General features: G+C 40.3%; 2 protein-coding genes across 7 annotated transcripts in view; one reads left to right on the top strand and one right to left on the bottom strand.

The window, feature by feature from the left end:
• TMEM266 (transmembrane protein 266) overlaps nucleotides 1-9,865 on the bottom strand; it is an 87,344-nt gene extending 77,479 nt beyond the window's left edge. For 2 of the 4 annotated variants that reach the window (XM_062583566.1, XM_062583569.1), the window contains exon 1: nucleotides 9,806-9,849. The gene's annotated coding sequence lies outside the window, so the exon portion shown is untranslated. Of the gene's footprint in view, nucleotides 1-9,256; nucleotides 9,300-9,805 lie in introns of those variants that run through there. The other 2 variants (XM_062583568.1, XM_062583567.1) reach the window with 2 other exon arrangements.
• Nucleotides 9,866-10,179: 314 nt separating this feature from the next.
• NRG4 (neuregulin 4) overlaps nucleotides 10,180-17,409 on the top strand; it is a 42,369-nt gene continuing 35,139 nt past the window's right edge. For 2 of the 3 annotated variants that reach the window (XM_062584012.1, XM_062584010.1), the window contains exons 1-2: nucleotides 10,180-10,394; nucleotides 10,918-11,048. The gene's annotated coding sequence lies outside the window, so the exon portion shown is untranslated. The remainder of the gene's footprint in view (nucleotides 10,395-10,917; nucleotides 11,049-17,409) is intronic. The other variant, XM_062584011.1, reaches the window with a different exon arrangement.

Genomic DNA, 17,409 nt, shown 5'->3' with positions numbered 1-17,409 from the left:
TGCCATCTCCTTAGGGAAGGCAAAGAGTGCTGATCCCAGCTGAAATGGGTATATAGCTCATACTGAAACGCAACTCCTCCACTGCCAGGCAGGCTTGATCTTTTGCAGGCTGAACAGTCACAGATTCAGAAGAGTGCATGTCTCTAAATCTGCTGGACTCAGTACTACAGAACCACTATTTTAGGCAGGTTTGATCATTTTTGCTGTCCTGTAAAGCAATTGTTTTATCACTTTATTGCTTTTCCCTTAAACTGCAGCTTGGGAAAAAGAAAACAAGATGCTTGACTTTTAAGCAGATGAAGTCCAGAGAAGAGTGTCCATCATCACCCGTTCCCCAGCCATGCTAGAAGAAAAAAAGCAACTGGGGACATTGCCAAACTGATACCTCCAAGCAGGAGCTCATGTGCCCAGAGGATCTTGCAAACTCTCCTCAAAACTGTCATACTCTGCTATACCTGCAAAAATTATCAGTCATTGACACTGCAGCCAATAATTACCTATTTTTTCACCTTAGGATCTTGAAGCACTTCTTTTCAAAGATACCACATAATGACTTACAAAGTACAGCATATGTCAGAGAATGACATACTAGTTCTCTTGTAGCTCCCATTTTTGTGCCTTAATCATAAGCTTGCTCTCCTTCACAAGCTGTTTTCCTCCCTTTTTGCCCTCAAGCAGTTTGGGAAGTTCCTAAACATTGCTGTTTTATACTTCAGGGCTTCTACTTATTTATTTCCTCCTCCCTCAGCTGTGTTTAAACAATCTGTGTGGTCCTAAGTGTTGCTGCAGGCAAACGCACATACAGAATGAAATTCAATAAAGCAATGAACTCTTAAATACTTTCAAAACATACAGAAAGTGGAAGTGTGACATGCATGGCAGAACAGGCAATCTTTGCCGCTACAAAAATTTCTTACCAAACTCTGCTCTATTTAGTTCTTACATCAACTGGATAACGGATTATTTAAAACATGAATATCCCAAATCATACACTTCAAATCTAGGCTCTACAGGCAAACATTACCATTATCTGCTTAACAAAGATCAATTATTCAATGCATAATCAAGCTACTGTGCAAGTTCTGAATGCCTACAATATTACTTGATAATATGGTGTCTTCTGACCTAGACAGAGCTGCCTACAGCATGTAATTAAAGGTTTCAGATACACTGTTCTTCTGCCAAATGCTGTTCATGCAATATGCTTTACATATCCATTCAAACTAACAGCAAAACAGTCCACCGCAGCCTATGAAATGCTTTAATAAATGGTAGAAATAAAATCAGGGTATACCCCAAGATCAAATGTCTTCCTAGGGGAGCAAAATATCACCATCATCTGTTCTTGATGCCAAATTGACCATTTTACAATTCAGTGTTTTGAACACTAGCTTTCTGATTTTGTCTTCATACGATAAAACATTCTCTGTTGCTTTATGAAAGGATCATAATCAGGATAAGGATTTCATTATGCTGGACATCTGGGGAGAGCACTCCTGTCCCACACATCTAACAATGCAAAAAGTGAATGCATTTTAAAGTGATTTCATCTCGGTAAAAATTTTATCTGTGCATTCAATTTTTTGAGTGAACAAGAATTTGTTTTGCCCTAGAGGTCAGCTAAAAGTAAATTTTGAAGCCTGTGAAATACACGGGCACTAGGGCCATAACATCCTCCCTCTCCTTGCAAAGTGCACTGCATAAGTCCATACTTTCCAACCAATTTGTCTCACATACCTTACCCCTTATCTGAAGGTGTAAAGCAAAGAAAGCTCATTTCACATGTTCACTCACTTCACATGTTCACTCACTCTATTAAATCTCTCTGCTGAGACTGTCTGTGAAAGTGAGAGCTAACAGTGCTTTTTAGGTGAGGATGCAGATCATTTCTCACTAGAGAAGCAGTTACTTACTCCATTTAACCTAGCAAATAATCAGACATTAGCAGAGAACGGGCCTTACTTCCAAATACGTCAAACATGAATAATCAATTATTCTTTGTTTGCTCCTTCACTGCATCCCGGGCTTTCATATGCAAGCCTCAGCAGGCTATCAACTAATTTGATGCCAATCCTTTCCCATTTCCCCACAAAAAGGGAAATTATCTTAGACTCAAAGAAGTTCTTCAAAAGCAAAAAATCTTATCTAAGCTTTAGAAGAAAACAGTGCATTCAGTTTGGATGCAACACCGAGCCACTGAAAGTACTAAGTTTCTTTCCATAGCTCCCAAACTTCAGGAGAGTGCAGGGAATTGCTGAAGAGCGCTTTTCATCAAGAAAGAGCATATGGTGGTTTTTTTGAACTACAACTGGGCAGTACCTAGCTCAATATTCAAGGGGTTGTAAGAGTCCCTGGAGCAGAAGCCTTCAACATTTATCATAAGAATTAGCTTCATCCAAAATACTACAAGATCCAGCTCAGCAAGGATTTAACAGACCCACTATTCTGTTTCAGGTAGCAGAGCAGGCTTTGCCCCGTGATACTACTACAGATATTCAGCTATAGATCACCAATAGATAGCACAGAGCTGCCATTAGACCATAATAAAAGCCATTAAATATTTTGTTCTCTCAAACATGGATCAGTATTCCCACTGGGTAGCCTAGTTTTACAGCTGTATACTAAAGGTTGGATTTCCTTTTTAAAAAGGCACAGAAGATATACTAGAGTATCTGTTCAAAAACACTGTACAGTAGGTCTCTAATTCAGATTTTCTTAGAAAGCTTAACATGAACTTCTCAATTATCTGTTTTAGTACAGGAGGTATTTTTAGGAAGAAATCTACAGTCTTTAAAATTCACTCTCTCAGGAAAAAAAAAAGCAAGAATTCTCAAAGTTATACTAAGAATTTGATTGTGTTGCTGTTCAAAATAAAATAATAATCTTAAAACAGTGAAATTAAACTCTAGCCAATCTCCTCCCCAAAGCCAAAGCCATTCTTACTAGACCACAGGCAGCTTTGTATCACAGTGAGGGGTCACTGCATCACTGTCCTACATAATAAATATGCATGGCACAATATCAAAAACAAGGATCCCTGATGCAAACAACACAGTTGTTTCAGGTAAATTGCTTCCTTCTGATTCTCCCACTCACCTTCTTGTTTTATAACTGTACCTCCCAGTTTAAAAAAAAGGCTACATTTTTTACATGGCTATATGGAAAAACAAGCTAACAACTGAAGAAGCAGACAATGCACACAGGTTACCTGTCAGATGTATATAATAACTTGTACTTAAAAAATTAATTCTGAATGTATTCTTATCTTAAGTTAAGATCCAAGAATAATATAATACAAATATATCCTAGTTATTAAAAGACAGTTAGGTTATTAATTTCAGTGGTAATAATCTGCAGTCAGATGACAAGGAAAAAAAAAGATGTATATATAGGCTTATGCTGCGACCAAAGTCAATCAGCCTTCTCTTTCACAGTGCTGATCCTTAACATATAGATTATGATCAGGAATATCTGAAAATACCCAAAGTACACAGGATCCCAAATTAACAGATTCTTACACATCTTGCACTTAATCATTTACAAAGGGAAATAAGTACTGAAGAATTATTTAGCATCTTAAAAAATGGTATTTAAAAAAATGATTGTATTATAGGCTCATGCTGGGAAGCAGAAATAGCAGCAGAATTTCTTATTTTATATATATACACACTATATAACTAAGGTTTCCTAAGCACCTATCACCAATCTCATTGTTCTAATTAAAAGATAATTTAGACTGTAAATCCTCTGGGACAGGACTCATCTTTTATCACATCTGATTTTTTTTTTTGTACTTCAAACATTAGGATAGAGTGTTTGTTAATGTAGGAGAAGACTGGGAATATACAGAGAGCACCCTTTGTATTCACTTTCTGTGCTTCACTCCCATTTACAGTGCAGAATAAACACTTAAGCTGTCATTCTACTAACAGTTTTACCTACATAAGAAATGCAAGATGGGGGCCAAATTTGCCTGCATAATGATTTCACAGTAAGTCACAACCAGATGGACAGCACACTGCCATATGTTCCCCTTTGCTGAAAGGTGGAGAAGCAAGCAAACACAGAAGGAGAAGGGGAAAAAAAATAAATAAAAAAGGAAGGCAAGTGGAGAGACAAATGTCTCTGCAGCATGCCCATAATGTGTTTGTGCACCTTTTCTACCCAGAAGCACGTTAACTTCTCTACTTCTCGTACCTTGGGACCCGAATCACAAGGGGAGCAGCTAGGGAACAGCTGTTGTCTCTGACCTAAGCCTTGCTAGTCAGGTCCGCGTCCGCGCGACAACCAACAGCATGGCATTCCTAAGAAAAACCACCATACAAGCCCAGGGAAGAGAGCCGGCACCCCCACGGCTCGGAGGGAAGGGACCCGAGGGAGACACCACTGCACTGGGAGAGCCCCAGGCTTTTTCCAAGGCAGCTCCAAGAGCTGAGAGGCTCAGAAGCTGCACCCACTCAGCAGCCCCCTCCGAATTCCTTCTTGCCCGGAGATAACGTGTCAAAAACTTCTAAGTAAACCTTGACACTTCCTAGGTCTTGCATTGCTCCTCCAGTCGGAGGAGACAATCTGGCCACGTATTATAATGTCTCCAAGGAGTACTTGCCCTTTTGAGCTAGTCCTAAAAATAACACCTTTCACAGTTCAACATTTCTATTTAATTACTTCACTGTTTCCTGCTCAGAAAGCCCTTCTTTTAAAAACCAAATAGCAGGGGCAGGGGAAAGAGCACATTCAGGTTGCCGGAGGTGGCAGCTGGTGATAGATGAAGCAAAACATACGCAAATAAGCACAAGCAAAAAAAGAAAACTGAAGTTTTTTTTCTTTTTTTTGAAACATTTGTGCAAGTAAGCACGCGATCTTTGACTCATATCTCACTTTCCTATTAAAAAAGTTGTTTTCAAAGTAGTTTGATTTTATCATTCCAGATAAGGAAGTGATAACTTATTAGATGTGGGTTGTAAAATCCACGTGGCTATTACATGGTGGGAAAAAAAATACGGAGTGTTTGCTAGCTGAGGTACATCACGTGCCTCATGTTTGTATCCTGGGTGCTTGTTAATGTTAATTATTACAGAAAGGAACTCCTTACTTCTTTTTAAAAAAAAGTCTTTCTGAACTCATGCCTTCGGCCAAATGGAACAGTAGTCCAAACGGTGCATTTTTCCATAGGAAATTTGGTTGATTTGAACAAAAGTATTTCTGGAAAAATACTAAAAATAGTAGTAATCAATACTAAAAGTCTCATCAACTTCAATAAAAATTGTATTTTGAGAAAATTTTCATTTTCTATTAGTAGAAAAAAATGGTAGGAACACTTAAAATACCAACATGTAACACTTTCCACTACAAAGTTTTGCACTCTTTTTATTTTATTTTATTTTTTGGGCGGAGGGAAGAGCTTCGACACTTGCCTCGTTTGCAGGTAGTCTTTGAAGATCCCTGAAACAGCAGAGATGCTCTTTCTTTGTCTCATGGCACTCAAGTTAAACTGAACTATATTCCTATACCTGCTTATTTCGTTAATTAGACATTTGGTGGCCTGTCAAAATATGTATTTAGCGGTCTGTAAAAATACCAGTTGAACAGGAACCCCACATATATGATGGCTGAGCTTGCCCCTATGACAGTACAGTGACAGACAACATACTAAGGAGCACCTATGGGTTGCTGAAGCAAAAAAGCAGAGTGGCAGGGCAGAGAGTAGAAAGGAGGATGAAGCAGTTCAGACTTCACTTGTCTTCCTGGACAGAGAAGAGACCACAAAGGTCCTTCCTCATTCACAAGATAACAGACTTATCAAGTAAGGCAATTACCTGTAAGAGAAACTACCACTAAAGTTTCAAATACCCATTTACAGGTTTGTTATAAGGCAAACAAGAGAAGTTTGTTACACCTGTATATAACACTGTTTTACTTAAAAAAATCTGCAAGAAGGTTATCTGGGTTAGAAGTCAAGATCTTTAAGATTAGGCAAGAGTGCATTTAAAACAGCGTACGAATTAAGCTCTCTATGCTTTATGTTTGCAGTTTAACTATTAAGCTCATGTACTATTTTTCCCTGCAAATCTTTGATTCATTCAGGGAAAACAATGTCTCACACCACAAAGAAAACTAAGTCTGTGCAACCCTAAATCTCACGTTTTCTGGCTTACAGATCTTTAACTCTGCAACATCAAAATTTGAGCTAATGTTTGCAATGAAGTTTTAACTTGCATATAGCACCATAGGTGCACATGGTGCTTTACGTGATGCAAGGAAAGACACAATACATGCTGTAAAAAGCTTACAGTTGCAATGGAGCAAAACGGCACAAAACCCCAGAGGAGATAAAAAGGAAGTGAGGCAGAGAGAAATGCTTATGGGGAAAACATGGTTTTGAACAAAGCAAGTAACAAGCAGACATTGAATTTTATATTGTTTAGTTAATGACAGAAGTACTAAAGTTAAACCATTCTTATCTGCTACTCAAGTTTACAAGAGGGTCTGCCTTTTGTTACACTCCTGCAAAACCAATGATTTTGATAGAATTACCCAGCTGTAACTGAGAGCTCATTGTGACCCTATAACTAAATTAAGGATTAAACCTCAATACATCACTCATCTCAAGCTATATCCTAAGTCCAGCAAATAGGTGGACTGAAACATGAGAGGGACACTGAAGTAACCCTCCCATCACCTTTCACTCAGCCTTGGGCCCCAGTGCACAGTCTAACACCGGTGAAAAAGCTTTTGATCCACACTGCACATGGGCCTCTACAGCCACAGAACAGGCACTCGGCGAGTTCTGCCCCACAGTGCTAACAAACTGAGTTTTATTATTTTTCACTTGAAGCTGAAATTTCACTGAGTATGCTGATGTGAATACTCTCACTTATAGAGGACAATGCATTAAAAAAAAAAACACATACTGCTTTAAATATGTTTCTAAATATCATTAGAATATGCTTACAATCATACTAGTAAGAGTTAATTCTAAAAGTACAGACAGAATTCTGTTTTTCCTCCCCCCTAAAAAATCACCACCCCACCCCCTCCAATCCCTGTTTGCTGCTCCTGATACCATTAAAGCTAATGGAAGCTTTGCCAGAACAAATTGCCAAAACAAGTGTTTCTATTCAACAGAAACTTGGTGGACTAGGAGCAGTGAGGAGAGGAGACAGGAGGAATTAAATCATGGTCTTCCTCTCATGTACCCATTAGCAATAAAGTCTCTGCAAACAGCACTTCATTGACACTTTTGGACAACAAACAAGCCAGAAAAGACTCCAGGTCACTCTCCTTTGTCAATATTGGTTTTACAGTGCTCATAAGGATAAGGTCTTTTGTCTGTGAAGTAACCCAATCACTCAGGAAGCAGGTGAGTTGAGCACCATACTGATGCAAGATTCCAGTCATTGCTCTTTTGAGTATGTACGCTGTTTTACACTACATAACACTATTAACTTGTTCTACTTCAAGTAAGGCCAGTAATTTAAATAAATACAGATAATAGAATATACATAAACTTTAGTCATATCAGAACCCTGTAGGGCAATGCAATTTGGAAAATATTTAATTTAGATGTAATCACATGTGATTACACCAAAACCACACTTTCAATATTCTGCTAGATCTGTCCTCTGAGCTAGAAGTAACCTGTGGTGCAACATTACTGCAGAGTCAGCAACTGCAGTGTATAGACCATCAGAGATGAAACGGGCAGCAAGCTGCTAGCCAGGCGGTTTCAGTGTGTCACCACTGAACACAAGTTGAAGAAACAGCACAACAGCACCTAGTGCGTGTGCAGGGAAGGGGGAGAGAAAGTGTAACAAGCTGCACGTATCTTTTACAGGGCACCTTCAGAATTGTAAGCATTCTCACACCTAACCTTTGGGAACAGATACAGTGATAGCAAAGACAGCTGCACTATGCATCCTGTTCCGCATTTACACTGTCAGTCACAATCTGAAAATACTTCAGCTGAGTAGCAGGTTTTCACTAATACCTGCACTGCAAGTACTTGCATCTTAATTTTCTGACTGACCTTTTCATAAATCGCTTGGAGTTAAGACCTTCATCTCACTCACTGTTCCAGTTCTGAAGCTGGAGTAACAGAGGCTTGCTCTTGCCATCTATTGAGTTTAGCATAGTTGTGACACCACTACCACATCTAAATTTTTGTATAACCTACACCTCTTTTCACCTTTGTGCAAAGAAATACCTGAACACAGAGAAAGAAAAGTCAATTTTGCAACCCAATGTATAGCATCAGGAGCTGCAACACCTCCACTCTGTCCAGAAATACACAGGAACGAGCACGGCTATGCATTGCCCCAGGAATATGGGCTCTTTACTCACAGAGAACCAAGCCACTTCACTGTCTATAAGCATATTCCAATGGTGTTTAGGAAACATAACACATTTGAAGCAGTACACATTTGTTTCTTATTCAGCATCCTTTGTAAGGGAGAGAAGCAGTCTGTTCTTTATCTGCACTGCCTCACAAGACAGATCTTGTTCAGAAGATGAGGTAAGTCTTTTTTCTGCTAGAGAATTTCTGCATTATATTAGTTACATACAGTACTTCTGTGTCATGACGATATAGTCTAATTTATATAGAACTTCCCTAACACGACCATGTTGTTAAGAAGCCTTTTAAAACTGTCCTATAGGAACTTGGATTATCTTCCCAGGAGCTATCAAAAACTACCAAGTATCAATACAGTCTCACACGAGCCCTGTTCAAGTACCACACATTTTACAACACATTAAAAACGCACAGATTGCTTACTTTAAAACTGTGAAACCTGACAGTCATATCGCAAAACAGCCATTTCTGACTTGGCATGCCTGTGACCCGACAGGTGCCCCGCATTCAGACTAACGAGACCTCTCCGCTAACACTTGCCTGTAGACAGCTGTAAATACCCTACACAGGTGCTTGTTTTACTCCTTTTATATAGGCACAAACTCTTGCACTTACTGCAGACTCACTAGGTGTGTACTCTATTTAACACACAACTTGCAGGTTGGTCTACTCTCTAGCAAAGATGTAAGAGCCCCAAAATCCTACTGGAGATGTGTTTAACAGATCTTTTTTTCTAAGTGCAGTGGACAAACGGACTAACAAACTTAGGAGTGACGCACGTTCGTTTGCTTTTTTCATTAAGTGAAGTTACTGGGAGACGCTCCCCTGTTACAGTACATCAATCCATACAGTTTACAGATGTCACCTCTATAGATACAGCCAAAAAGGCCTGTTAAGTTTACTCACTATTATGGATGGTAAAGAGAAAAATCCCAGGTTAAGAGTGACCCAAACCGACTGAGGCTTCAGAAGAAGACGCCCCCGTTCCTCCTCCTGTCGGGGCAGGCAGCGGTGCTGCTGCAGGCCAGGGGGCTGCCGAGAAGGGCTGCAGCGTTTCACAGTTTAGAGCACTCGGAAGGAAGCAGGCGGCGCGGGCCGGGCGCCTCCGCGAGCGGAGGGGGCGCGGAGGCGCCGCGAGGCCGCCGCACGCCCGGGGCGCCCGCCGCTCCCCCAGCGGCCCGCGGGAAGTTGGCGGCCCCGGCCCGGGGAGCCCGTGCGGCCCCGCCGCGCCGCGGCCACCGGCCTGCCCCGCACCCCCTCCCCCCCGCGGCCCCGGCCCCGCCGCCGGGAAGTTGGCGGGAGGCGGCGCCCGCCGCCAAACTTTCCCGGCCGCGGCGGGGCTGCCCCGCGCCCCGTCCGCCGGCGCGGCCCCGCCGCGGGCGCGGGGCGGGCGGCAGCGGCGAGGCCCCAGCGCCGCGCGCGACGGCGGGCAGCCCGGCGCAGGGAGGCACGTACCTGCTGCCCGCGGCGGCGGCACCGGCGCCAGCGCAGCCCCGCTCCGGCGGCGGCCGCGCGCCCTCACGCCGAACCGGCGCGGGGGGGAGCCGGCGCGCGCGCCCGCCCTTCCTCCCGGGTCGCCTAGGAAACAACGGGCCGCCGCTGGGAGCCGTTAGCGGAGGAGGGGTGGGGGGGAAGGAGGCGGTTTAAAGGGGGCGCGCGCGCGCGTGTGCTCGCCCCGCGTCACGTGACCCGCGCCGAGCCAATGGCGGCGGCGGACGGCGGGCGCCGTAGTACTACGGGCTGGGGACGGGGAGGCGCGGGCGAGCGGGGCGGCTCCCCCTGAGGCGACACCGCCCCCTCCCCCCACCCCCCGCGGGGCGAGGCCGTTGGTGCCTGAGGCGGCGCCGCGCCCGCGCCCTCCGGCCCCGAGGTCTGCGCATGGCGCCTGTTTTTTCACGGCCCCCCAGGATTACATAAACGCCCGCCGGGCAGCAGCTGCAGGATTACACGGGGCGGATTAGAGAGCGCCTTGATTCAGCAGATTGTCCTGGGCATGTCCGGGAAAGATTACACCAGCAGAGTTCAGAATACCCGATTGCTGGGGGTAAGCTGTGGTCTGAGTAGAACAAATTAACCCGATACAAAATTAAATGAAAAAAAAAAAAAAAAGAAAGGCAAGTCAAAAGCATAAGTTGGAGAACACGTTTGAAATGGGCAAAATTTTTTTTAATCTAGTCTTGACATTTCTCTATGCCAGCTGCCAGTCATTTAAGTAATACTGATTTATTTTATTAAATGTCTGTGTGCTAAACTGGCTCCTTGTATACCAGCTAGTAATATGGATGTTTTTGACTTCTGATTTTTGGATCTGTGATTACTGATATTTGAGAGAGAGCTGTCATTCCAGTAGACACTAGCTCTAATTTTGAGCTATGAATAAAAACCACTTGTATAGTGAGAACTTTGAAATCGTATTACGTTTCCAGTTATTTCTTAAAGTAAGAGAGTTTTGGGGCAAAGCTTAGGGAACAAAAGTGCCATAAAGAAATCAGTGAGCAAGCAGAAAGAACAATGTTTTTATACAAGTTTTACAATGATCTTTAATGCAACTTTCTTCTAAAATTTAGTAATTTCTCTCACACGAGCTCAAGGCAGAATCTTAATCTCAAAACTACAAATACGTAGCGTGTCTACGAATAGAGACATTTGACGGACTTGCAGGAACCTCAACTAAAACGTAGTTTTGCCAGCTTCTAAGGTAAGCATGTTAATAAAGGGATTAATATCATTTTAAGGACAACAAATGTGCTTTTAACTTCCTGATTTAGCAGCTGCTTGTGCACCACATGTGAAATGGACTCGTTGGAGCAAACGCACATGGACGAGCAAACAATATATGTATATGAATTTCAAACAAAATACTAATTTGTAGCCTTGTATACATAATCTCTATTAACCAAAATAAAATTAAATACTTCTAGGGTGCAATAACTAACCACTCAAGTAGTAGCCAATTTTTGTTTTCATTTATAGAGCTTGTAGAAATTACGTGAGCATAAGAGTTGCAGACTGTAATTTAATGTCTATTAGATGTGCATTTGATATTCTAGAGGATCACAAGTTTAGAACACTTGTATTGCTGCAAGTTTAACTTGTGACAGCTACCATGCATATGGTTTATCGGCACTCATTTTGTGTATTTTTAATTTGGAGTATAGAACTGCAAAGTCTGAGGTTTGTTCCTATTTAGTGATTTCTATACAGTGATTTTTAGAAATTTGGAGAAGTGTTAAGGCTACAGATCAAACTCATTTTAATTTGATACAAATTAACATGTTAGATGTTAAACAGTTACACAAAAGAAAGATTCCATCTGTGAAAAACACCACTAGAAATCATTAATGAAGATGATTGAAGATTTTACTATGTGAAGGTTTAGGTAGTTCAGTTATGTGGAAAACATGATAAACTTTTTTTCTGAAGTCTACAATGCTGTAGCATACAGGAACAATTTCATTATATGCCCTTTCCCATAGTGGATGGATAAAACTTAAAAAAAAAAAAAAAAAAAAAAAAAAATCAGATGTAAAAATTCTGCAAATGTTTATTAGTCAAGTATTTAGATGTTCAATTTCATTTGCATTTTGATTTGTTCTTTTTGTTATTTCAATGACACTCAAAACATTGAAATAAGGAAGTTTTCAAATAAATGAGTATCTTGTTGTTTTGAAGGATGTAACATCTTGCTCTCTGGCTAGCTAGGGTATAGCTAGACAAGCCCAAACATGTTAGTACATTAATATCAATTACATAGAACTAGCAGGAATATGAAAAAGGTATAAATATCTCATACAATAGAACTGTAGATTCAGATGTGAATTTATAATTCAATGCACACTCCTTATAAAATTTTAGAAATTGAAAGCTTTCTTTTAAATTGTGACTTCAATATCATGATAATCTTTTTATGCCTAATATAGCCTTTATATGACTGGTGATCTCAATGATAATAATACCTAATACTTTCACAGATCTCACAGAGTTCAAGTCCTGCCTATCAATGTGTTTAAATAGATATATACATACACATTTAGTTCCCTTTTAACAAGTCTTCAGGACTCCTTTTAACTAGTCTTCAGGGTTTTCCTGGCCTTTGGTGACAATAAAAGGCAGTATTTCAGCCAAAGGAAACCATACATTATTCAAAATACAGTGTTCAGACATACTTTGTCCTTCCTGATGTTACTTACAAAAAGAATGTAGTTGTTCCTGCTGTGGCTTCTACAGCAAATATTCATCATATGCCCATGTTAGATCTGCAAAAGTTGTATCTGGAGTATAATTCCTTTATAAAGCATTATTTTTAATGATAACAAGTCCAGATCAAATTGAAAGCTCCATAAGGAAGAGTAAAGTTGGTCATTTTTTTAGTTACGATACTGCTTTCACTACTAGTGAATACTGCACAGGTGATGAGACTTTAAATAAACAAATTCCCTTAACTGAGATCTATATTGCACCTGTCTTCCCTCTCCTTCCGAAATTCAGAGTTTCTGTTCTGAGCTGGAAACAACTGAGAAACAAATAAGATTAAGGACCTTGGTTTTGCAGCGCTACACTGTATTAACCTGGGAGGACACATGAGTGTACAGTGCAGTTCTATAGAACAAAACTTTTGAGGACAAAAGTGAAGCTGAGAGTTGTCCTTTTTCCCCGATCTTAAGAAAGCTGAGACTTTTGACGTAACTTCTGAAGCAAACTCAGATTTGCCAGTGGAATTTAGAAACCCATGGCAGTACTCTGTGGAGAAATAAGACAGTAGTTGTAGGCATATTTAAAAGCACAGTCAATTTATGCTGCTTTTAATCTTATCTGAATTAATAAGAGATCAGTGGGTTGAATCTGTTGCAACCTGTTATTGTAAGGAGGGAAAATAGGTGGTTTTGATTGGCAGGACATGTATTATTTATATAATAAGATTAAAAGCAGAATAAATGTGAAAGTAGAATATTTTCCTTAGCTGACTTAGGAATGGTATAGAACTTTACCAGTTATATTTGTAACTGAAATTCTGTATATAATGACTAGCATTAAAAAAAAAAAAAGAAAAAAAATACTTGAAATGGCTACCAGCTATTACATTCTCTGTGGCCATTCAATGAAACACTTAAACCTATTTAAATTTATGCTTATGTAAAACACTCAAATGCATTTGTGATGTTTGCCTCTCTTTTCTAGATTTTAAGCCTTTCCCCCTTTCACTGTATGCTATGCAGAGCTACAAGCAGACCAGTAGAGGCATTGAGGCAGCTCTGTACACTATGTTTGATTTTATATTTTTATTTTTATTTACATGTATGTAAACTGAAGTTTTCTTCGATGTTAATTTTTGCAAAGATTATGATAAACTCCTAAGATTAGAATTACCTCTTTGTACCTTAAAGAAGGGAACTATGTGTATATGATCAATAGAACATAGCCCTGCAATATTGTAAAGATACATTATTGAAATAATGTTGTAGAAACATTTCATTTATCCAACATAGTGCACTTAACTTCATGCTAAAGCATATGGAAATGTAATACGCCCTCATGTTCATGAAAATGTGTGGTAGGTTAGCTAGTCTATCCATTAGAAGTTTGATATGTGTAGCTTACAGCATGACTAAAACACATTTGTTTTAATCATGAATTGCCATCAAAGTTTTCCTGCTCACCTTTAACTTTGATTCATTGCTGTTTCTCTTGCTGAAATACCAGAGTTAACCTTGACCAGACTTCTGCTCTGCCAGAAACAATAGCAGGTATTGTGTTAAGTTCATCTACCCCTGTCAGTTTCCTCTGTAGCTGCCTTCAAGGCTCCATGCAGAATGTTTTTATTCAGAGCAGTTCATCTTTGATCATTGTATCCATATTCTTCATTAGTTCTTCACTTTTAGATTATATTTTTCTTTGTTCTTCTTTTTGACAGTGATTACTTCTTTGTGGGCAAGTGGACTAGAAACCGTCTCTGGCAATATGGTGACAGATGCTATTTAAGTATTACTTTCACATTATAGCGTAACAACAATATCGTCATTTGCTCCACAGTAGCAGCTGAGTGTTGCTGGAGAACAAATAAATAAATAAAAATAAAAATCTAAAAATGACATGGAGACATTACTTCATTTAACAGTCCAATAAATTATTACAGGACATATTCAGATACATAAACAACAAATTAAGTTATTTCAGGGCATCTAGCTTGTGTGTGCCACTTTCCACATTTGCTCCATCTGTTCATGTGTCAGTAACAGTCTTGACATATGTTAACTTTTTTTTAAATGCAAAATGACTGGTGCTGAATCCAAAATACCTGTATTTTTGTTTCTTCTTATCTCTTCCTCTTTCCCCTCTCTAAAATACCACAAATATGAAGTATCAAAAGAGATAGGGTTTGAAGGCTGTTGTCCATCTTTTTACAGGTATTACTACAGCAAATTCCTTCTGCTAGTAACAACTGAGAGTGGGATTGTCACTTTAAAACAGTCTCATGACAAACATTTATCAGTGGTATCTGTATGTATGCTAAGTATATTAGTATAAGAAAGCAAAGAAAGTCCTTTACTACTACTTGTTACAGACAACAGTGTGTTACCTCATTAAAAGTGTGGAATAATTCAGGTTGGAAAGAAGGTCTCTAGTCCAGCCTCCTACTGAAAGCAAGGTCAGCTGTAAGATCAGACCAAGTTTTTCAGGGCTTTTCCCAGGCTGGTCTCAAAAGCCTCCGAGGGTAGAGGCTGCACAGCCTCCCTGGGCAAACTGTTCCAGGGCATGATTGTCCCAAGGAACAAGCTGTTCCTGACATCCTGTCTGAACCCCTCTTGTTTCAATTTGAGTTTGTCCTTTCCTCTCCTGCTGCCATGCATCGCTGTGACGAGCCTGGCTCTGCCTCCGACTCCCTCCTAATAGGTAGTGGAAGGCCAGTTCCTCCCAAATCATTTCTCCTCTGGGCTGAAGAAGTCCGGTTCTCTTGACCTCCCTTCATAGGTCAAGTGCTCCAGCCCCTGACTGTCTTGTGGTGGCGCTTCACTGAACTTGCTCCAGTTTATCCACGTCTTTCTTGTCCTGGGGGGCCCAAAACTGGACATAGTGTTGCAGATGGGGCCTAACGAGCGCTGAGCAGAGAGGGACAGTCACTCCCCTTGCCCCACAGCTGCACTCCTGTTCATGCAGCTCAGGATGCTGGTGGCTGCCTTTGCTGCCAGGGCTCAGGTGCAGCTTGCTATCTGCCAAGACCCCTAGGACCATTTCAGTAGAGCTGCCCCTAGCTGGTCAGTCCCAAGCCTGTAGTGTTGTAAGGGGTTATTCCTTCCCAAGTGCAGGACTCCACATTTGCACCCAATTAATATCATAAGGCTCCTGATGACCTGTCCTCCAGCTTGTCTAGGTTCTCCGGAAAGGCAGCTTTGCCCTCAAGCATGTTGGCTTTTCCCTCCAGTTAAGTGTCACCTGCAAACTATCTGAGAATGCTTATTCCAGCTTTTTCTCTGCCAGCCAGCATTTGAGAATACAAAAATTGCTACACCTGAGCAAAGTATTTCCTTTTAACAGTCTAAGACTGGGCATAGTATCCTGGAATAATTCACAATTCAGTGTGAAGACGTACTGCAGTGAGACACAGACAAATATTTTCTCTCTTAAATAATGATTTGTTTTAATGCTGTCTGCATAGTGTTGATTATTATTTGAAAGATTGAGGTAAACAAGAGTTGAACTCTGCAGTACCTGATACCACAGTCCCACTTGCACTGAAAAACAGCTACTGAATTTACTGGAAATGAGAAAGATTGTTGACTAACAATAGAAATTATTGGAAGTTTTGCCTAAAAAAGGGTTACTGTTTCTCACAGAAAAATCTGGTAGTGTAAGATTTTCATAGTCATCACTTGTTCTTTCCAAATACTGGTTTTCAGAAGTGACAATGATCTTCTTCCAAGGAGAAGTGCCTTACATGTTTTAGAGGGTTATTTATAGAAAACAAATCTCTCATTTATAATATCAGCATTATATATAGATTATATAGTTATATCATGCTGCTATACATACAAGTGTATTATGTATACATTATACATTATATACCTTGTTAATAAAAGTTATCATTAGTGTGTTCTGCATGTGTGTAATAGGAAATTAACTATATTAGAAAAAATCTAGTACATACAACTTGTTTAAACTTGTATTAAAATATGTATCACCTGTTTGCCCACTTAAAAGATTTATGCATAGCTAATGTAAACCTAAAAGCAGCTAGTAGCTAGACTCAACTCCTAAGGTACTCCCATATTAAGACTTCAGCTGATATAGATCAGAGTAGGTTAAACATTATTGCCATGCTTCTGAAGGGATTTTATGGGCAAAAAAAAGAGGAGGAAAAATAATGTTCTTTTACGGCCACCAGCAGCTTACTCCCCTTTGATCTTCTTGCACTCAGATCACAAACATCACAATAAGGATTCTACATTGAAAGAAAAACAGTATTGTGTGCAGCTCATGAGACTAGGAATTGGTGAACATTTGAGCTTTCTGATGATGGCAGTAGTGGTATTCAGCTCATTAACTGGGCAAGCTGCTGCAGAGGCTTTCACAGCTGTACTGTGGCCACTTTGAGAAAAAAGCCCAAACTACTCAAATATACTGTAAACTTTGTAGAAAACTTATAGAACCCAGTGTTTGGCTGGGTTATTACTTAATTATTGTTAGGTCCTACCTTCAAAGCCTTTTACAGTTGGCTCTTTCATGGAAGTATGTTAGAGAAGTGGAAAGACAAGAACAGTGGCAATCACTGTTTCCACTGGAAACTCCCTTCTTCCTTATATGCTCTTCCTTATAAAGCACAAAATGAGCTACCCAATTAGGACAATAATCTCTCCTCTTTCAAGCAGCTTGAGGTGCATTTTACTCTAATGCTGATGGAAGACTACTATCTGCTTGATAGATAGCAGGGATATAGCTGAAAATTAAGTTTAATTAGCCTATTGGTGGATAGTCCAATTCCTGAAAATCCTATCCTCTATTTTTTCAGTACACAAATAGTTGAGTTCCATATGGAGGCAGAATGAGATTTTACCTCTTTAAGT

Source organism: Rhea pennata, chromosome 10, assembly GCF_028389875.1.
Source record: "Rhea pennata isolate bPtePen1 chromosome 10, bPtePen1.pri, whole genome shotgun sequence".
In the NCBI taxonomy this organism is placed as follows: domain Eukaryota; kingdom Metazoa; phylum Chordata; class Aves; order Rheiformes; family Rheidae; genus Rhea; species Rhea pennata.
Note: the sequence above shows the minus strand (reverse complement) of the source record. Positions and strands in the feature narration are given on the sequence as shown.